Source organism: Lolium perenne, chromosome 6, assembly GCF_019359855.2.
Source record: "Lolium perenne isolate Kyuss_39 chromosome 6, Kyuss_2.0, whole genome shotgun sequence".
Lineage (NCBI taxonomy): Eukaryota > Viridiplantae > Streptophyta > Magnoliopsida > Poales > Poaceae > Lolium > Lolium perenne.
In genome coordinates, this window is record NC_067249.2 from 235,535,347 (window position 1) to 235,559,347 (window position 24,001).

A 24,001-nucleotide genomic window follows, 5' to 3' on the forward strand; every position below is an offset into this window, starting at 1 on the left:
CACTCATTCTTTGCATATTATGGTTGCTGGATACTTGTATATACTTGTTTAGTTTGTTTGAGTGGTTTTCTAATGAGAGGGAGATGATATTTGGGGAAGTGCTGATTGAAAACAGATTCTGGGCTGTCACCATAAAAATTCTCAAAAACAGCCAGAATGTTATTTTGCGAAGCCAATTTTTGAGCATGTCCCCCAGGTTGTTAACTAACTTTCATTAGTTGAACACTTTTCGATTTGAGCAGTGGAAGAATTTCTTAAAAATCGAGTACTGTACTACTGTCAAGTTTGACGAATTTCTGCTGCTTTGTGTTTATGTGGCTCTTCTAGTTTGCCATTTCTTGTTTTCGCTTTGTTTCTTTCCTAAAACCCAAAAAGACCAAAAATATTTCTGTTGTTCCTCTTCACCATTTGTTTATCTTGGTTTCTTGCTTTTACTTTGCTTTATTTGCTATCGTTGGTTTGCTATAAGAAAATCCAAAAAGATTTTGCTTTGTTTGCTTGTTTCCTCTTGTTCTTGTTTCCAATTCGAAAATACCAAAAATATTTGCTGTTCTTCTTTGGTTTGTAAAGTTCATTTTGAGTTCAATGGTCTTCGGTGGCTGGAGCGTGGTTTTCATTTCATATTATCCAAGCTACACAAGTGAAAGGCAATAATGACGATCTACGACAATTGGATTGTGGTGAGAGGCTGGTATGAACTCTATTTGTTTTCATTTTTGTACATATACTCATCCATGTGAGCATGCTTAGTTGGTTCATGTGAGGTGTATGTCATTTGAGAAAATCTAGTAGTTCATGATCTCTCATGTTTAGCTCCAATTTATTAATATGAGTAGCATGTCATGGATGTTTGCTTGCATTGCTCTATTCATAAGTAGGTATGGCATTGTGGTATCCTCCTCTGAATAATTCATTTATATCGACTTGGCACATGCTCACGCATGCATATGACTGAACAAAAGTCAATTAAGCCTCGATGATTTACATTGCTTCAGAGTTCTTGTATCACTTTTATGCCTCCGTTAATTTATTTTGCCGCAAGCATGATTATGACAGTTACTGCTCTCTTGATTTGTCACTCCTCAGTCTATTGCTAGCCTTCATTTGTACTGAGCGGGAACGCTGCTCGTGCTTCCAAACACCTGAAAACCAAGTTGTTCCAAAGTGTCCACCATAAATACCTATGCATGGCATTTCAAACCATTCCAAGTAAATTCTCATGCGCTACCTTTAAAACCTTCAAAATGCTTCTCGATTTGTGTTAATGTTTCATAGCTCATGAGGAAGTATGTGGTGTTTAACTTTCAACCTTGTCATTTACTCTTGACGGACTTTCATTATGGACTAGTGGCACATCCACTTATCCAATAATTTTGCAAAAAGAGCTGGCAATGGGGTTCCCAGCCCCGATTAATCAAACTTCATTAATAATTCTCTTCACATGTTTTGCTCTGATTCATCAGTAAGCAACTTAATTTTGCAAATAGACACTCCTCCATGGTATGTGATTGATGGAAGGCACCCGAGGATTCGGTTAGCCATGGCTTGTGTAAGCAAAGGTTGGGGGGAGTGTCACCCATAATAAAACTAAAATACGTGTGTAAACAAAAGAGAAGAGGGATGATCTACCTTGCTGGTAGAGATAACATCCTTCATGGGAGCCGCTCTTGAAAGTCTGGTTGGCGAGGTAGTTGGTGTACCCATTACCATTCGTTGACAACAACAAACACCTCTCAAAATAATTTTACTCTTGTTTTAAAAATGAAAAGCTCTAGCGCATGTTTATCCCTGCTTCCCTCTGTGAAGGGTGATACGTCCAAAACGTATCTACTTTCCCGAACACTTTTGCTATTGTTTTGCCTCTAATTTGTGTGTTTTGGATGCAACTAACGCGGACTAACGCTGTTTTCAGCAGAACTGTTCTGGTGTCTCGTTTTTGTGCAGAAATCCAACTTTCAGGAAAATCCTCGGAATTTATGCAGAAGGCCCTATTTTCCCAGAATACTGACGGAGCCAGAAGGACAAGTCAGGTGGAGGCCCGAGGGCCCCACACCATAGGGCGGCGCAGCCCAGGGGGGCCCGCGCGGCCATGTGGTGTGGCCCCTCTCGGTCGGCCTCCGACGCCCTCCTTCGGACTACTTATTGCCTTCGACCTAAAAACGCACGTAGAGAAGTCGAAGTCGCCAGAAACCCTCCAGAACGCCGCCACATCGCGAAACTCCGTCTCAGGAGCCAGAAGTCTCCGTTCTGGCACTCCGCCGGGACGGGGAATTGGAGGAGATCATCGCCGCCATCACCACCGACGCCTCTCCATCAACCATCAATGTTTCCCGCATCCATGTGTGAGTAATTCCCCCGCTGTAGGCTGAAGGGGATGGTAGGGATTGGATGAGATTGGTCATGTAATAGCATTAGATTGTTAGGGCATAGTGCCTAGTGTCCGTAATTGGTACTTTGATGATATTGTTGCAACTTGTTATGCTTAATGCTTGTCACTAGGGCCCGAGTGCCATGATCTCAGATCTGAACATGTTATTACTTCATCATGATATTCATTGTTTATGGTCTTACCTGCAAGTTGTATACACATGTCGCTGTCCGGAACCAATGGCCCCGAAGTGCAGAAATCGGGACAACCGGAGGGGATGGTAGTGACGTGAGGATCACATGTGTTCACGGAGTGTTAATGCTTTGCTCCGGTACTCTATTAAAAGGAGTACCTTAATATCCAGTAGATTCCCTTGAGGCCCGGCTGCCACCGGATGGTAGGACAAAAGATGTTGTGCAAGTTTCTCATTGCGAGCACGTACGACTATAATTGGAACACATGCCTATTGATTGCTTTGTACTTCGACACTGTTTTATTATTATCTGCAAATGCCCTGCTATGATTGTTACATGAGTTTCTCTCATCCATGCAACACCCATTATCCGTCCCCGTGCCTACAGTATTTTAATCCTGCTGTTTACTATAATTACTACTGCTGTTTACGCTACTTTCTCTTTCTTTGTTATTCTACTACGCCCTGTTATAAAATTGTTACTACTGATAAACTCTTGCGAGCAAGTCTGTTTCCAGGTGCAGCTGAATTGACAACTCCGCTGTTAAGGCTTCCAAGTATTCTTTGTCTCCCCTTGTGTCGAATCAATAAATTGGGTTTTACTACCCGCGAAGACTGCTGCGATCCCCTATACTTGTGGGTTATCAAGACTGTTTTCTGGCGCCGTTGCCGGGGAGCATAGCTTTATTTGGAAGTTCACTTGGATTGATATTGTTCGCTGCAAATTCTCCATCATGGGTAAAACTCGCGATCCTAAAGTCGCCATATTACCATCCACTACAAGAAAAGGTACAACTCTGAGTACCTCTGCTACACTTGATTCACCATCTGTGATAAGTCAACTTGTTTCACCGCCGCAAGCTTCACTTGCTGGTACTTCTGCTGAATCTGAAAACTCTCATAATATTGATAATATTTCTGTTGTGCTTGATGATAGTGGTTCATTGGGATCCTTTCTAGATGCAACAATTGTTAGGTCTAGACAAATTGAAAATGCTGAAACTCCTAATGCTGCTACACCTGTTAATTCACCTGAACTTGATTATTCTAGTGATGATCCTGATGAGGATTATGTGGAGCTTAATGATGATTTTATTAATAGATGCAATGCTACTGCTGATGCAGGAAAAATTAAAAAGTTCCTCACACAATATACTGTTAGACATAAGTTATCTCCTGATCCTAAATTTGCCACATCTCCTATATGCATTAAGGATAAAGATTATGATTTTTCTCTTGATCTATCTCATATAGCTATTGTAGAGAAAGCACCCTTTTGTGGTACTGAAAAAGAAAGTGCTGTAGAACACATGATTGAACTTTCTTCTATGAGTAGCTTGTTTTCTGATGATGTCAAGATGCGTACTTACTTTGTCGCTAAATTTTTTCCTTTCTCATTAAAGGATGATGCTAAAACTTGGTATAATAATTTGCCTCCTGGTTCTATTAAAAGTCCAACTGAGCTGCGTGATGTTTTCTTTCGAAAATACTTTCCTGCTAGTGCTCAACATATTGCTTTACAGAAAATTTATAGGTTTGACCAGGGAGATGAAGAGAAATTGCCTGAGGCTTGGACAAGATTTTGTTCTCTTATCAGAGCTCGACCTGGACATGATTTAGAAAAGAATGATCTACTTGATATATTTTATAGTGGACTAACCATTGAATCTAGAGCATATTTGGATAGTTGTGCTGGGTGTGTTTTCAGGAAAAGAACTCCAGACGAAGCTGAAGAATTATTGGCTAGAATAAGCCGGAATTATGATGATTGGAATATACCTGAACCAACTCCAACACCAATATTGAAGAAGAGGGGTTTAATTGAATTGAATGATGAAGATATGAGGGAAGCTAAGAAGTCTCTCAAGGAAAAAGGTATTAAATCCGAAGATGTGAAGAATCTACCTCCAATAGAAGATATATGTGAGATAACTCCCCCTTCATCCATGATCGAGGTAAACTCCCTTCAACGCTTTACTAGGGAAGATATTCCGTATTCAAAACCTCCTGCTCAATGCTTAGATGAGTTTGATAATTATATTGTTAAGCAAGAAAATTTTAATATGAGAGTAGAGAATCATCTAATGGAAAATTCTCAAGCTATTAGTGAATTGCATGATATTGTGGAGAGAACCTCCAATGATGTTAAGATGCTTGTTAAACATTTTCAAATGGTTCAAACTCAAATTGATGAACTCACTAAAGTTCAAAATGACTTGTTAAAAAATAATTCTAAAGAGAAACATGCTTATGAAGTAACAACTAGAGGCGGTGTCTCTACCCAGGATCCTCTATATCCTGAAGGGCACCCCAAAAGAGTTGAACAAGATTCTCAACGAACTAAAGAAATTGGTGCACCTTCAAAGAAAAAGAAGAAGAAACATAAAAATGTTGTAGAATCCTCTGAACCTGTTAATGATCCTAATAGTATTTCTATTTCTGATGCTGAAACTGAAAGTGGTAATGAACATGATAATAATAATGATAAGAATGATGCTTCTGATAAAGAAGAGGTTGAAGATGAACCTGAAAAGCATGCTAAAAATAAAAAGTATACTAAAGAAGATTTTATTGCTGAGAAACATGGTAATGAAAGAGAACCTTGGGTGCAAAAGCAAATGCCTTTTCGTGCTAAGAAACTAAAATCAAAGGAAGAAGAACACTATAATAAATTTTGTGATTGGATGAAACCTTTATTCTTGCAAATCCCTTTGACTGATGCTATTAAATTGCCTCCTTATTCAAAGTATATGAAAGATATTGTTACTAACAAAAGGAAAATCCCCAATGAGGAGATTTCCACTATGCTTGCTAATTACTCTTTCAATGGTAAAGTTCCAAAGAAGTTGGGCGACCCAGGTATACCTACTATTCCTTGTTCTATTAAGAATAATTATGTTAAAACTGCTCTATGTGACTTGGGAGCCGGTGTTAGTGTTATGCCTTTTTCTCTTTATAAGAGACTTTATTTAGATAAGTTGATACCTACTGATATATCTTTGCAAATGGCTGATAAATCTACTGCTATTCCTGTTGGTATATGTGAGGATGTTCCTGTTCAAGTTACTAATAACTGCTTGATATTAACTGATTTTGTTGTGTTGGAAATGCCTGAAGATGATAATATGTCTATTATTTTTGGGAGACCTTTTCTTAACACCGCAGGGGCTGTTATTGATTGCAACAAAGGGAAGGTTACTTTCAATGTTGATGATAAGGAGCATACCATCTATTTCCCCAAGAGGATTGATAAAGTATGTGGAGTCAATACTATTTCTAATGTGAGAACTATCAAAATTGGAACTATTGATTGTCCTATATATGAGCCTAAAGAAGGATATCAAAATCTTATGATTGGATCCATATCAATACAATTCAAGGTAACATGATTGATTTGAGGTTTATTTCTTCTTATGCTATGTAAAATTTATTTGGTGGCAAGACTTGATCAACCTTGTTAACAAATACTTTTTATATGCATAGAGGAGGTAAACAACATCTCTTTCTTCCTCCACTTGTTTTACTCGCTGTAGCAATACCTTTGTATCTTTACTTTATTGCATTATTGTGCCAAATGAAGTCTCTAATAGAAGGTTGATACTAGATTTGGATTTCTGCGCAGAAACAGATTTCTATCTGTCACGTATTTGAGTATGTCTCTCTGTAGGTAACTTACAAAAATCTGCCAATTTACGTGAGTTATCCTCAGATATGTACGCAACTTTCATTAGTTTTGAGTTTTCTTATTTGAGCAACGGAAGTACCTCTTAAAAATTCGTCTTTACTGGCTGTTCTGTTTTGGCAGATTCTGTCTCTGTTTTTTTGCATTGTCTCTTGTAGACTTTAAGTAAGGCTTTCTAGACGTGGAGAGCTGTAGCTAATATTTTATTGAGTTCTTGCAATGTTTCACTACAGGACTAAAGTGGATTAAAGTTTTTGAGTACTAACCCCTCTAATGAAGTTTATGAGAAGTTTGGTGTGGCAGAAGTTTTCAAAGGTCAAGAGAGAAGGGTGATATAATTTGATCAAGAAGAGTCAAAAGCCTAAGCTTGGGGGGAGGTATATCGGCATCACTCATTCTTTGCATATTATGATTGCTGGATACTTGTACATACTTGTTTAGTTTGTTTGAGTGGTTTTCTAATGAGAGGGAGATGATATTTGGGGAAGTGCTGATTGAAAACAGATTCTGGGCTGTCACCATAAAAATTCTCAAAAACAGCCAGAACGTTATTTTACGAAGCCAATTTTTGAGCATGTTCCCCAGGTTGTTATCTAACTTTCATTAGTTGAACACTTTTCGATTTGAGCAGTGAAAGAATTTCATAAAAATCGAGTACTGTACTGCTGTCAAGTTTGACGAATTTCTGCTGCTTTATGTTTATGTGAGTCTTCTAGTTTGCCATTTCTTGTTTTTTGCTTTGTTTCTTTCCTAAAACACAAAAAGACCAAAAATATTTCTGTTGTTTCTCTTCACCATTTGTTTATTTTGGTTTCTTGCTTTTACTTTGCTTTATTTGCTATCGTTGGTTTGCTATAAGAAAATCCAAAAAGATTTTGCTTTGTTCGCTTGTTTCCTCTTGTTCTTGTTTCCAATTCGAAAACACCAAAAATATTTGCTGTTCTTCTTTGGTTTGTAAAGTTCATTTTGAGTTCAATGGTCTTCGGTGGCTGGAGCGTGGTTTTCATTTCATATTATCCAAGCTACACAAGTGAAAGGCAATAATGACGATCTACGACAATTGGATTGTGGTGAGAGGCTGGTATGAACTCTATTTGTTTTCATTTTTGTACATATACTCATCCATGTGAGCATGCTTAGTTGGTTCATGTGAGGTATATGCCATTTGAGAAAGTCTAGCAGTTCATGATCTCTCATGTTTAGCTCCAATTTATTAATATGAGTAGCATGTCATGATGTTTGCTTGCATTGTTTTATTCATAAGTAGGTATGGCATTGTGGTATCCTCCTCTGAATAATTCATTTATATCGACTTGGCACATGCTCACGCATGCATATGACTGAACAAAAGTCAATTAAGCCTCGATGATTTACATTGCTTCAGAGTTCTTGTATCACTTTTATGCCTCCGTTAATTTATTTTGCCGCAAGCATAATTATGACAGTTACTGCTCTCTTGATTTGTCGCTCCCCAGTCTATTCCTAGCCTTCATTTGTACTGAGCGGGAACGCTGCTTGTGCTTCCAAACACCTGAAAACCAAGTTGTTCCAAAGTGTCCACCATAAATACCTATACATGGCATTTCAAACCATTCCAAGTAAATTCTCATGCGCTTCCTTTAAAACCTTCAAAATGCTTCTCAATTTGTTTAATGTTTATAGCTCATGAGGAAGTATGTGGTGTTTAACTTTCAACCTTTTCATTTACTCTTGACGGACTTTCATTATGGACTAGTGGCACATCCGCTTATCCAATAATCTTGCAAAAAGAGCTGGCAATGGGGTTCCCAGCCCCGATTAATCAAACTTCATTAATAATTCTCTTCACATGTTTTGCTCTAATTCATCAGTAAGCAACTTAATTTTGCAAATAGACACTCCTCCATGGTATGTGATTGATGGAAGGCACCCGAGGATTCGGTTAGCCATGGCTTGTGTAAGCAAAGGTTGGGGGGAGTGTCACCCATAATAAAACTAAAATACGTGTGTAAACAAAAGAGAAGAGGGATGATCTACCTTGCTGGTAGAGATAATGTCCTTCATGGGAGCCGCTCTTGAAAGTCTGGTTGGCGAGGTAGTTGGTGTACCCATTACCATTCGTTGACAACAACAAACACCTCTCAAAATAATTTTACTCTTGTTTTAAAAATGAAAAGCTCTAGCGCATGTTAATCCCTGCTTCCCTCTGTGAAGGGTAAATCTTTTATTTTTATGTTGTGTCTCCATCCTTTCTTTGAGCACTTTCTTGAGAGCACAACTGTCATTCTTAGTACAATATGCTTGTCTCAAAATATGATTGATTGTAGTATAACTTTGATGCTTTTATCTTTGACAATCTCTATTTCTAGTCTTTCTATGAACCTCAGAGGTGCCTGAGCATTTATGTTTTGCTATTAAAATACAGGCAAGCGAGATACAACTTTATCATACTCGTTTAAGAACATTGCAATCCTGCTTATAGACATGATTCATGATGCTTATTATTAATTGTTGGTACTTCTCCATGATTGACATAGCTGTTAGATGATCTTATTTGCATGCATCTTATTATGAACTGCCTAAGTGTTAGCCATAACATGAGAATATATACATCATATGAGCAAATGTGTTCGTGAAAGTTCTTTTATCGCTCAGTTGTTAACTGAATTGCTTGAGGATAAGCAATAAGCTAAGCTTGGGGGGAGTTGATACGTCCAAAACGTATCTACTTTCCCGAACACTTTTGCTATTGTTTTGCCTCTAATTTGTGTGTTTTGGATACAACTAACGCGGACTAACGCTGTTTTCAGCAGAACTGTTCTGGTGTCTCGTTTTTGTGCAGAAATCCAACTTTCAGGAAAATCCTCGGAATTTATGCAGAAGGCCCTATTTTCCCAGAATACTGACGGAGCCAGAAGGACAAGTCAGGTGGAGGCCCGAGGGCCCCACACCATAGGGCGGCGCGGCCCAGGGGGGGCCCGCGCGGCCATGTGGTGTGGCCTTCTCGGTCGGCCTCCGACGCCCTCCTTCGGACTACTTATTGCCTTCGACCTAAAAACGCACGTAGAGAAGTCGAAGTCGCTAGAAACCCTCCAGAACGCCGCCACATCGCGAAACTCCGTCTCAGGAGCCAGAAGTCTCCGTTCTGGCACTCCGTCGGGACGGGGAATTGGAGGAGATCATCGCCGCCATCACCACCGACGCCTCTCCATCAACCAGCAATGTTTCCCCCATCCATGTGTGAGTAATTCCCCCGCGGTAGGCTGAAGGGGATGGTAGGGATTGGATGAGATTGGTCATGTAATAGCATTAGATTATTAGGGCATAGTGCCTAGTATCCGTAATTGGTACTTTGATGATATTGTTGCAACTTGTTATGCTTAATGCTTGTCACTAGGGCCCGAGTGCCATGATCTCAGATCTGAACATGTTATTACTTCATCATGATATTCATTGTTTATGGTCTTACCTGCAAGTTGTATACACATGTCGCTGTCCGGAACCAATGGCCCCGAAGTGACAGAAATCGGGACAACCGGAGGGGATGGTAGTGACGTGAGGATCACATGTGTTCACGGAGTGTTAATGCTTTGCTCCGGTACTCTATTAAAAGGAGTACCTTAATATCCAGTAGATTCCCTTGAGGCCCGGCTGCCACCGGCTGGTAGGACAAAAGATGTTGCGCAAGTTTCTCATTGCGAGCACGTACGACTATAATTGGAACACATGCCTATTGATTGCTTTGTACTTCGACACCGTTTTATTATTATCTGCAAATGCCCTGCTATGATTGTTACATGAGTTTCTCTCATCCATGCAACGCCCGTTATCCGTCCCCGTGCCTACAGTATTTTAATCCTGCTGTTTACTATAATTACTACTGCTGTTTCTGCTACTCTGTTGCTGTTATTCTACTACTGCTACTGTTATAAAACTGTTACTACTGATAAACTCTTGCGAGCAAGTCTGTTTCCAGGTGCAGCTGAATTGACAACTCCGCTGTTAAGGTTTCCAAGTATTCTTTGTCTCCCCTTGTGTCGAATCAATAAATTGGGTTTTACTACCCGCGAAGACTGCTGCGATCCCCTATACTTGTGGGTTATCAAAGGGTCAATCTTTTATTTTTTATGTTGCGTCTCCATCCTTTCTTTGAGTACTTTCTTGAGAGCACAACTGTCATTCTTAGTACAATATGCTTGTCTCAAAATATGATTGATTGTGGTATAACTTTGATGCTTTTATCTTTGACAATCACTACTTCTAGTCTTTCTATGAACTTCAGAGGTGCCTGAGCATTTATGTTTTGCTGATCAAATATGGGCAAGCGAGATACCACTTTATCATACTCTTTTATGAACATTGCAATCCTGCTTATAGACATGATTCATGATGCTTATTATTAATTGTTGGTACCTCTCCATGATTGACATAGCTGTTAGATGATCTTAATTGCATGCATCTTATTGTGAACTGCCTAAGTGTTAGCCATAGCATGAGAATATATACATCATATTAACAAATGTGTTCGTGAAAGTTCTTTTATCGCATCAGTTGTTAACTGAATTGCTTGAGGACAAGCAATAAGCTAAGCTTGGGGGGAGTTGATACGTCCAAAACGTATCTACTTTCCCGAACACTTTTGCTATTGTTTTGCCTCTAATTTGTGTATTTTGGATGCAACTAACACGGACTAACGCTGTTTTCAGCAGAACTGCTCTGGTGTCTCGTTTTTGTGCAGAAATCCAACTTTCAGGAAAATCCTCGGAATTTATGCAGAAGGCCCTATTTTCCCAGAACACTGACGGAGCCAGAAGGACAAGTCGGGAGGAGGCCCGAGGGCCCCACACCCTATGGCGGCGCGGCCCAGGAGGGGGGCGCGCGGCCCTAGTGTGTCGCCCCCTCGGCTGGCCCCCGACGCCCTCCTTCGGACTACTTATTGCCTTCGACCTAAAAACGCACGGGAAGAAGTCGAAGTCGCCAGAAAGCCTCCAGAACGCCGCCACATCGCGAAACTCCGTCTCGGGAGCCAGAAGTCTCCGTTCTGGCACTCCGCCGGGACGGGGAATTGGAGGAGATCATCGCCGCCATCACCACCGACGCCTCTCCATCAACCAGCAATGTTTCCCCCATCCATGTGTGAGTAATTCCCCCGCTGTAGGCCGAAGGGGATGGTAGGGATTGGATGAGATTGGTCATGTAATAGCATTAGATTGTTAGGGCATAGTGCCTAGTGTCCGTAATTGGTACTTTGATGATATTGTTGCAACTTGTTATGCTTAATGCTTGTCACTAGGGCCCGAGTGCCATGATCTCAGATCTGAACATGTTATTGTTTCATCGTGATATTTATTGTTTATGATCTTACCTGCAAGTTGTATACACATGTCGCTGTCCGGAACCAATGGCCCCGAAGTGATAGAAATCGGGACAACCGAAGGGGATGGTAGTGACGTGAGGATCACATGTGTTCACGGAGTGTTAATGCTTTGCTCCGGTACTCTATTAAAAGGAGTACCTTAATATCCAGTAGATTCCCTTGAGGCCCGGCTGCCACCGGCTGGTAGGACAAAAGATGTTGTGCAAGTTTCTCATTGCGAGCACGTACGGCTATAATTGGAACACATGCCTATTGATTGCTTTGTACTTCGACACCGTTTTATTATTATCTGCAAATGCCCTGCTATGATTGTTACATGAGTTTCTCTCATCCATGCAACGCCCGTTATCCGTCCCCGTGCCTACAGTATTTTAATCCTGCTGTTTACTATAATTACTACTGCTGTCTTTGTTACTCTGCTGCTGTTATTCTACTACTGCTACTGTTATAAAACTGTTACTACTGATAAATTCTTGCGAGCAAGTCTGTTTCCAGGTGCAGCTGAATTGACAACTCCGCTGTTAAGGCTTCCAAGTATTCTTTGTCTCCCCTTGTGTCGAATCAATAAATTGGGTTTTACTACCCGCGAAGACTGCTGCGATCCCCTATACTTGTGGGTTATCAAACCCTAACTCCATCATTTTATGTGAAACTCTAAAACCCTAGGAATTGTGAAATGTGATCATATGAACTTAACATTCACTCATAGATCTATAATTAGCAACTAAATAAATATTTTTGTTCTCATAAAATAGTAGAAGCCATATTACTAATAAGTTGGTATTTCATGTACTCATCCTAATAAAACCCAGATGATCAAATAGGGTAAATTAAGTGTAAATCCTAATTCATATTCTCATTGTCATCATCATTAACCATCCATGCTTAATATCAAACCACTATGATCCATCCTAATAGTAACCATGTCTAGTACTGGACCTTACATGCTCATACCCACTAAACCCTACTATTATTAGTTAGATATTTATGAACCATCCTATTTAGGAACCAACTACTCTTTACTTAGTGGATCCAATAGCAAACCCTAGAGCATCTGAAGCATCTCGCGTTGCTCAGGGATCTAATCACCGCCAGCCGCCACGCGGTGGATGTGATGCTGGTGCTCAGCCAGACAAGGTCCAGATCGACCGGATCGCTCCGCCGCCTCCTCGCGCTCGTCGCCGCCTACTGATAGCGTGTATACACACGTCCGTTGGGAACCCCAAGAGGAAGGTGTGATGCGTACAGCAGCAAGTTTTCCCTCAGTAAGAAACCAAGGTTTATCGAACCAGTAGGAGCCAAGAAGCACGTTGAAGGTTGATGGCGGCGAGATGTAGTGAGCCGCAACACCAGGGATTCCGGCGCCAACGTGGAACCTGCACAACACAACCAAAGTACTTTGCCCCAATGAAACAGTGAGGTTGTCAATCTCACCGGCTTGCTGTAACAAAGGATTAGATGTATAGTGTGGATGATGATTGTTTGCAGAAAACAGTAGAACAAGTATTGCGATGATTGTATTCGATTAAAAGAATGGACCGGGGTCCACAGTTCACTAGAGGTGTCTCTCCCATAAGATAAATAGCATGTTGGGTGAACAAATTACAGTTGGGCAATTGACAAATAAAGAGAGCATGACAATGCACATACATGATATGATGAGTATTGTGAGATTCTATTGGGCATTACGACAAAGTACATAGACCGCTATCCAGCATGCATCTATGCCTAAAAAGTCCACTTTCAGGTTATCATCCGAACCCCTTCCAGTATTAAGTTGCAAACAACAGACAATTGCATTAAGTATGGTGCGTAATGTAATCAATAACTACATCCTCGGACATAGCATCAATGTTTTATCCCTAGTGGCAACAACACATCCACAACCTTAGAACTTTCTGTCACTGTCCCAGATTTAATGGAGGCATGAACCCACTATCGAGCATAAATACTCCCTCTTGGAGTTAAGAGTAAAAACTTGGCCAGAGCCTCTACTAATAACGGAGAGCATGCAAGATCATAAACAACACATAGGTAATAGATTGATAATCAACATAACATAGTATTCTCTATCCATCGGATCCCAACAAACACAACATATAGCATTACAGATAGATGATCTTGATCATGATAGGCAGCTCACAAGATCCGACAATGAAGCACAATGAGGAGAAGACAACCATCTAGCTACTGCTATGGACCCATAGTCCAGGGGTGAACTACTCACTCATCACTCCGGAGGCGACCATGGCGGTGAAGAGTCCTCCGGGAGATGATTCCCCTCTCCGGCAGGGTGCCGGAGGCGATCTCCTGAATCCCCCGAGATGGGATTGGCGGCGGTGGCGTCTCTGGAAGGTTTTCCGTATCGTGGCTCTCGGTACTGGGGGTTTCGCGACGAAGGCTATTTGTAGGCGGAAGGGCAGAGTCGGGAGAGTCACGAGGGGCCCACACGCTAGGCCGACGCGGCCAGGGCTTGGGCCGTGCTGCCCTACTGTGGCGCCGCCTCGTGGCCCCACTTCGTTAGTCCTCCGGTCTTCTGGAAGCTTCGTGTGAAAATAGGCCCCTGGGCGTTGATTTCGTCCAATTCCGAGAATATTTCCTTACTAGGATTTCTGAAACCAAAAACAGTAGAAAACAGCAACTGGCTCTTCGGCATCTCGTTAATAGGTTAGTGCCGGAAAATGCATAATAATGACAAATAATGTGTATAAAACATGTGAGTATCATCATAAAAGTAGCATGTAACATAAGAAATTATAGATACGTTTGAGACGTATCAAGCATCCCCAAGCTTAGTTCCTACTCGTCCCGAGTAGGTAAACGATAACAAAGATAATTTCTTAGTGACAATGCTACCAACATAATCTTGATCAATACTATTGTAAGCACATGTAATGAATGTAGCAATTTGAAACAATGGTAAATGACATGAGTAAACAATTGAATCATAAAGCAAAGACTTTTCATGAATAGTACTTCAAGACAAGCATCACTAAGTCTTGCATAAGAGTTAACTCATAAAGCAATAATTCAAAGTAAAGGTATTGAAGCAACACAAAGGAAGATGAAGTTTCAGCGGTTGCTTTCAACTTGTAACATGTATATCTCATGGATATTGTCAATGTAAAGTAATATAACAAGTGCAATATGCAAGTATGTAGGAATCAATGCACAGTTCACACAAGTGTTTGCTTCTTGAGGTAGAGAGAAATAGGTGAACTGACTCAACATAAAAGTAAAAGAAAGGTCCTTCACAGAGGGAAGCATTGATTGCTATATTTGTGCTAGAGCTTTGGTTTTGAAAACAAGAAACAATTTTGTCAACGGTAGTAATAAAGCATATAAATTATGTAAATTATATCCTACAAGTTGCAAGCCTCATGCATAGTATACCAATAGTGCCTGCACCTTGTCCTAATTAGCTTGGATTACCGGGATTATCATCGCACTGCACATGTTTTAACCAAGTGTCACAAAGGGGTACCTCTATGCCGCCTGTACAAAGGTCTAAGGAGAAAGCTCGCATCGGATTTCTCGCTATTGATTATTCTCAACTTAGACATCCATACCAGGACAACATAGACAACAGATAATGGACTCCTCTTTTATGCATAAGCATGTAGCAACAATTAATTTTCTCATATGAGATTGAGGATATTTGTCCAAAACTGAAACTTCCACCATGGATCATGGCTTTAGTTAGCGGCCCAATGTTCTTCTCTAACATTATGCATGCTCTAACCATTTTAGTGGTAAATCTCCCTTACTTCAGACAAGACGAACATGCATAGCAACTCACATGATATTCAACAAAGAGTAGTTGATGGCGTCCCCAGGAACATGGTTATCGCACAACAAGCAACTTAATAAGAGATAAAGTGCATAAGTACATATTCAATACCACAATAGTTTTTAAGCTATTTGTCCCATGAGCTATATATTGTAAAGGTGAAGAATGGAAATTTTAAAGGTAGCACTCAAGCAATTTACTTTGGAATGGCGGAGAAATACCATGTAGTAGGTAGGTATGGTGGACACAAATGGCATAGTGGTTGGCTCAAGGATTTTGGATGCATGAGAAGTATTCCCTCTCGATACAAGGTTTAGGCTAGCAAGGTTTATTTGAAACAAACACAAGGATGAAGCGGTGCAGCAAAACTCACATAAAAGACATATTGTAAACATTATAAGACTCTACACCGTCTTCCTTGTTGTTCAAACTCAATACTAGAAATTATCTAGACCTTAGAGAGACCAATTATGCAAACCAAATTTTAGCATGCTCTATGTATTTCTTCATTAATAGGTGCAAAGTATATCATGCAAGAGCTTAAATATGAGCACAACAATTGCCAAGTATCACATTATTCAAGATATTATACCAATTACCACATATATCATTTTCCAATTCCAACCATATAACAATTTAACGAAGAAGAAATTTTCTCCATGAATACTATGAGTAAAGCCTAAGGACATATTTGTCCATATGCAATAGCGGAGCGTGTCTCTCTCCCACACATTGAATGCTAGGATCCATTTTATTCAAATAAAACAAAAACAAAAACAAACAGACGCTCCAAGCAAAGTACATAAGATGTGACGGAATAAAAATATAGTTTCAAGGGAGGAACCTGATAATGTTGTCGATGAAGAAGGGGATGCCTTGGGCATCCCCAAGCTTAGACGCTTGAGTCTTCTTGATATATGCAGGGGTGAACCACCGGGGCATCCCCAAGCTTAGAGCTTTCACTCTCCTTGATCATGTTGTATCATCCTCCTCTCTTGATCCTTGAAAACTTCCTCCACACCAAACTCAAAACAAACCATTAGAGGGTTAGTGCACAATCAAAATTCACATATTCAGAGGTGACACAATCATTCTTTATACTTCTGGACATTGCACAAAGCTACTGAAAGACAATGGAATCAAAAAATCCATCAAGCATGACAAAACAGGCAATGCGAAATAAAAGGCAGAATCTGCCAAAACAGAACAGTTCGTAAAGACGTATTTTTAAGAGGCACCAGAATTGCTCAGATGAGAAAACTTAAAACTAATGAAAGTTGCGTACATATCTGAGGATCACTCATGTAAATTGGCATAATTTTCTGAGTTACCTACAGAGAATTAGACCCAGATTCGTGACAGCAAAGAAAACTGTTTCTGCGCAGTAATCCAAATCTAGTATCATCCTTCTATTAGAGACTTTACTTGGCACAACAATGCAATAAAACTAAGATAAGGTGAGGTTTCTACAGTAGTAAATAATTTCCAAGACTCAAATATAAAACAAAAGTACTGTAGTAAAAACATGGGTTGTCTCCCATAAGCGCTTTTCTTTAACGCCTTTCAGCTAGGCGCAGAAAGTGTGTATCAAGTGTAATCAAGAGATGAAGTGTCAACATCATAACTTGTTCTAATGATAGAATCAAAAGGTAACTTCATTCTCTTTCTAGGGAAGTGTTCCATACCTTTCTTGAGAGGAAATTGATATTTAATATTACCTTCCTTCATATCAATGATAACACCAACAGTTCGAAGAAAAGGTCTTTCCAATATAATGGGACAAGATGCATTGCATTCAATATCCAAGACAAAAAAATCAACGGGGACAAGGTTATTGTTAACCATAATACGAACATTGTCAACTCTCCCCAAAGGTTTCTTTGTAGAGTTATCAGCAAGATTAACATCCAAATAACAATTTTTCAATGGTGGCAAGTCAAGCATATTATAGATTTTCTTAGGTATAACAGAAATACTTGCACCAAGATCACATAAAGCATTACAACCAAAGTCATTGACCTTCATCTTAATGATGGGCTCCCAACCATCCTCTAGCTTCCTAGGAATAGAAGTTTCGCGTTCTAGTTTCTCTTCTCTAGCTTTTATGAGAGCATTTGTAATATGTTTCATGAAAGCCAAATTTATAGCACTAGCATTAGGACTTTTAGCAAGTTTTTGTAAGAACTTTATAACTTCAGAGATATGGCAATCATCAAAAGCTAAACCATTATGATCTAAAGCAATGGGATCATTGTCCCCAATGTTGGAAAAAATTTCAGCAGTTTTATCACGAGCGATTTAGCGGTTTTAGCGATTTCGGGTAGCTTTTCGCTTTGCATTAGAAGTGGAAACATTGCTAACACCAATTCTTTTACCATTATTAGTAGGAGGTGCAGCAACATGTGTAGCATTAGCATTGCTAGTGGTAGTAATAGTCCAAACTTTAGCTACATTATTCTCTTTAGCTAGTTTTTCATTTTCTTCTCTTTCCCACCTAGCATGCAGTTCAGCCATTAATCTTATATTCTCATAAATTCTAACTTGGATGGCATTTGCTGTAGTAACAATTTTATTTTCATTATCCCTATTAGGCATAACTTTCAATTTCAAAAGATCAACATCAGCAGCAAGACTATCAACTTTAGAAGCAAGTATATCAATTTTCCCAAGCTTTTCTTCAACATATTTGTTAAAAGCGGTTGTGTACTAATAAATTCTTTAAGCATGGCTTCAAGTCCAGGGGGTGTATTCCTATTATTGTTGTAAGAATTCCCATAAGAATTACCATAACCGTTACCATTATTATAAGGATATGGCCTATAGTTGTTACTAGAATTGTTCCGATAAGCATTGTTGTTGAAATTATTATTTTTAATGAAGTTTACATCAACATGTTCTTCTTGTGCAACCAATGAAGCTAACGGAACATTATTAGGATCAATATTTGTCCTATCATTCACAAGCATAGACATAATAGCATCAATCTTATCACTCAAGGAAGAGGTTTCTTCGACAGAATTTACCTTCTTACCTTGTGGAGCTCTTTCCGTGTGCCATTCAGAGTAATTAATCATCATATTATCAAGAAGCTTTGTTGCTTCACCAAGAGTGATGGACATAAAGGTACCTCCAGAAGCTGAATCCAATAGGTTCCGCGAAGAAAAAATCAGTCCTGCATAAAAGGTTTGGATGATCATCCAAGTAGTCAGTCCATGGGTTGGGCAATTTTTAACCAAAGATTTCATTCTTTCCCATGCTTGTGCAACATGCTCAGTATCCAATTGTTTAAAATTCATTATGCTACTCCTCAAAGATATAATTTTAGCAGGGGGATAATATTTACCAATAAAAGCATCCTTGCATTTAGTCCATGAATCAATACTATTCTTAGGCAGAGATAGCAACCAATCTTTAGCTCTTCCTCTTAATGAGAAAGGGAACAATTTTAATTTTATTATGTCACCATCTACATCCTTATACTTTTGCATTTCACAAAGTTCAACAAAATTATTGAGATGGGCAGCAGCATCATCAGAACTAATACCAGAAAATTGCTCTCGCATAACAAGATTCAGTAAAGCAGGTTTAATTTCAAAGAATTCCGCTGTAGTAGCGGGTGGAGCAATAGGTGTGCATAAGAAATCATTATTATTTGTGGTTGTGAAGTCACACAACTTAGTATTTTCAGGAGTACCCATTTTAGCAACAGTAAATAAAGTAAACTAGATAAAGTAAATGCAAGTAACTAATTTTTTTGTGTTTTTGATATAGCAAACAAGATAGTAAATAAAATAAAACTAGCAACTAATTTTTTTGTGTTTTGTTTTAGTGCAGCAAACAAAGTAGTAAATAAAGTAAAGCAAGACAAAACAAAGTAAAGAGATTGGATGTGAAGACTCCCCTTGCAGCGTGTCTTGATCTCCCCGGCAACGGCGCCAGAAAATATGCTTGATAGCGTGTATACACACGTCCGTTGGGAACCCCAAGAGGAAGGTGTGATGCGTACAGCAGCAAGTTTTCCCTCAGTAAGAAACCAAGGTTTATCGAACCAGTAGGAGCTAAGAAGCACGTTGAAGGTTGATGGCGGTGAGATGTAGTGCGGAGCAACACCAGGGATTCCGGCGCCAACGTGGAACCTGCACAACACAACCAAAGTACTTTGCCCCAACGAAACAGTGAGGTTGTCAATCTCACCGGCTTGCTGTAACAAAGGATTAGATGTATAGTGTGGATGATGATTGTTTGCAGAAAACAAGAGAGAACAAGTATTGCAGTAGATTGTATTCGATTAAAAGAATGGACCGGGGTCCACAGTTCACTAGAGGTGTCTCTCCCATAAGATAAATAGCATGTTGGGTGAACAAATTACAGTTGGGCAATTGACAAATAAAGAGAGCATGACAATGCACATACATGATATGATGAGTATTGTGAGATTCAATTGGGCATTACGACAAAGTACATAGACCGCTATCCAGCATGCATCTATGCCTAAAAAGTCCACTTTCAGGTTATCATCCGAACCCCTTCCAGTATTAAGTTGCAAACAACAGACAATTGCATTAAGCATGGTGCGTAATTTAATCAATAACTACATCCTCGGACATAGCATCAATGTTTTATCCCTAGTGGCAACAACACATCCACAACCTTAGAACTTTCTGTCACTGTCCCAGATTTAATGGAGGCATGAACCCACTATCGAGCATAAATACTCCCTCTTGGAGTTAAGAGTAAAAACTTGGCCAGAGCCTCTACTAATAACGGAGAGCATGCAAGATCATAAACAACACATAGGTAATAGATTGATAATCAACATAACATAGTATTCTCTATCCATCGGATCCCAACAAACACAACATATAGCATTACAGATAGATGATCTTGATCATGATAGGCTGCTCACAAGATCCGACAATGAAGCACAATGAGGAGAAGACAACCATCTAGCTACTTCTATGGACCCATAGTCCAGGGGTGAACTACTCACTCATCACTCCGGAGGCGACTATGGCGGTGAAGAGTCCCCCGGGAGATGATTCCCCTCTTCGGCAGGGTGCCGGAGGTGATCTCCTGAATCCCCCGAGATGGGACGGCGGCGGTGTCTCTGGAAGGTTTTCCGTATCGTGGCTCTCGGTACTGGGGGTTTCGCGACGAAGGCTATTTGTAGGCGGAAGGGCAGAGTCGGGAGAGTCACGAGGGGCCCACACGCTAGGCCGGCACGGCCAGGGCTTGGGCCGCACCGCCCTACTGTGGCGCCGCCTCGTGGCCCGACTTCGTTAGTCCTCCGGTCTTCTGGAAGCTTCGTGTGAAAATAGGCCCCTGGGCGTTGATTTCGTCCAATTCCGAGAATATTTCCTTACTAGGATTTCTGAAACCAAAAACAGCAGAAAACAACAACTGGCTCTTCGGCATCTCGTTAATAGGTTAGTGCCGGAAAATGCATAATGATGACATATAATGTGTATAAAACATATGATTATCATCATAAAAGTAGCATGGAACATAAGAAATTATAGATACGTTTGAGACGTATCACCTACCACCCGCGCGACCAGGAGCGTCGTCTTCCACCCGCATGACAAGGAGCAGGACCAGTGCGTGTAGCTCATGGTCGCGCTCGCCATGGACGCCGCTACCGCACTCGGCTGCGTCTGCGACCAGGAGCTCCTCCACGAGCAAGATTTGATTGCTTTTGTAATTTGTTTTGGGGTCCTAGATGCAAAATTTAGGAATTTTGCTTTTCTATTTTTATTTAGGTCCTGTAATAGTTCTTTTTGTTTGAACTGGCATGTAATACCTCTGATTTGTTATAATATAATAAATAAAAGTAGTTTTTTTACGCGTCAAGATTCAGATCTAGCCATTTCAAAAACAAACAAAAAATCAGATCTAGCACCTGCCACCCAGGGCCACGTGGTCCATTCATGTCCAATCATTTATTAGGCAGTGGAGCACATCACCGGTGTCCTAGTGGCGCACTTACGTGCGTAGCGGTGGCGCACAGAGCTGGTTATCAGTGGTGCGCCACTCGCACGTGACATACCAATGGTGCACTAGTGGTGCGCCACTGCTAACACATAGCAGTGGCGTGATAGTAGTGGCGCACCGTGCGCCACTGATAGCCAAAAGTGGTGCGCCACTAATAAAGCTTTTCCTAGTAGTGTACTATCCAAGATAAACTATATTATTTGAAGATGTTTTGAACTACATGTTCTTATACTATTCTATTTTTCTTTTCATTTTATATCTCACATTATTACTATTCATGGCTATAATTACCCTTTTTTCAACCAAGAGAAACATTTTTTTTTCATAATTAAAGCCAAACTGAATTACGACTGACTGTGTCTACCCGTGAATGTGTCGCAACGGTCACGATGTGAGACAACGCTATTAAGGCGAAGAGGCGAAGCTCGCTTGTTCGTCTAGTACAGTATCACCTTGTTAGTTGATCAGTACTCATGTGCCAGTATGTTTCACTGACTTGCATATGTCAGTATGTCATGTGAGGTAGAAAAATCACACCTAGCAAAGTTTCTGCCACTATGTCATGTGAGTTAGAAAAATCACACCTAGCAAAGTTGATCTCAAGGAGCTCAACTGAGCTTGTATGTACTATCTGTATATATTGTTTAGCAGAGTGATGACGGTCATTTTCTTTCTTGCATGGGGATATCTAGTCCCATTTTGGGTTGCTGGGAGTATAATTTTCTTGCATGGGATGATTATTCTAAAATTATTTCTTGATTTAAAGGACAAGTAGAAGTTCAAGTAACTTAGACGCTGTGCAGATACCTCACCGAGGATTTGTGATTTGATAACCAAGGAAGAAGAAGGCCAAGGAGAAAGGCCAAGAGGACAAGACCAAGAAGTCTTGGTAATCTAAGGACCCTTCTGATGCCGTCGTGTTGTCTATTCCGTCGTGATCACGGTGAGCTATTGAGTCCTACTGTGGTGGTGTTCCGGAGATGGAGCTATTTTGAGGTTGCAACTGGTTGTTCAAACCGAACCTGTAGAGGTGCGTGGCGAGCTGGCGTGAAGCCAGCTAGATTGCTAGGTGAAGGTTTGTACATCGGATTTGTTTAGATTATCAATTAGTTTGGATTTTGATGTGTTTGCATTTGCTAGTGTTGGCTTTAAAGTTCTATGTGATGGTCTGTTGAAGTTATATCTATTCACTTCTATTAGCAGATGGTGTTGTACGCTTTTGTTGTTTCCGCAGGGAGTTCGTTGTTTAGTAGAATTCTCAAATTTTAGTTCAATTTGACTAACTACATAGGTACAAATTTGGACATTTGTGAAAGTGCGTTAAAAGGTAGCGACCTACAGGGGCACTTCTCCTAACGGTCCCAAAAGGTAGCCACCTACAGGGGCACTTCTCCAAACTGCTCCAATAGGTGTATATCAAATGGGGCACTTCTTCAAACTGCCTCAATAGGTATATACCAATTGGGGCACTTCTCCAAACTACCCCAATAGGTGTATACCAATTGGGGCACTTCTCCAAACTGCCCCAATAGATGTATACCAATTGGGGCACTTCTCCAAACTGCCCCAATAGATAGGGTATTAGAGGCATTTTGGCCAAAGTGCCTCTAAAGGGGGTTATTTAGGGGCACTTTGAAAAGTGCCCCAGGGCAAAGTGCCCCTAAATCCCTACCGTGTAGTAGTGACACGACTTCTGGCATCGCGGGCAGAACGTCGTATGAAGGTTGGCTAGCTATACGTGCGGCATAAGAAAGCTTACCACAGACGGACGAAAGCGCATACCACAAAGAAAACCAACATGGGAAGCAAGAAAACCAGGACGGACAGAAACGGCAGACAAAAAAAATCGGATGCTCGCCCACGACCCGAGGAGGCGCTGGATGGAGTCCTGATGATCCACGCGCACGGAACGGACAAAGGCGAGCGGGTTTTCTTAGGTACAACAAAGCATCCAAATTTCAACCGGTTTTTTTGATGGACGAAAATTTGTTCCGGTTTTTTTGACCTACCAACCCCACCTATCCGTAACTTATTAGTAGAGATAAAAGCATCTTCACTTGCGCGTCCCAAATAGTCGTCGATAGGGACGCCGGCGCTGTCGTATGGGAGGGCACCGGCACAACATCCTCTATTTGAGGAGCTGCTCCCACACCGGCGCGTCCCATACGATAGCCCCGATACATGATTTGAATTAAAAAAAAGTCAAGTAAAAGCATAAAAATTGGAATAAGTTTTTGAATTTAAAGTTTGAGCCAACACACTGCCACCAAATTCAAATAGGTTTTCGAATATGAAGTTTGGGCCGACATACGTCACCGAATCGCCGTCTCCGGCTGCAAAAAACAACTTCGGCTTCCAAGCCAGCTGATCAGATGAACGGGGTCATGGGCGGCTCAACCTCGATGACTTCCTCATCGTCGGCGAGCCCTGACGGTAGCTCAATCGCTGCAACAGGATCCACGGTCGCTGGGGGAGGCATGAACGTCGACGGTGCCGGCGGAGACATGAACGTGGAGGGTGACGGGGGAGACGGCGACGCAGCTCACGCCGCCAGCACCTCTTGGCCGATGCGCTCGCGGTACATCTTGTGCCACACCCGCGCCAACGGGTTCATCTTCTCC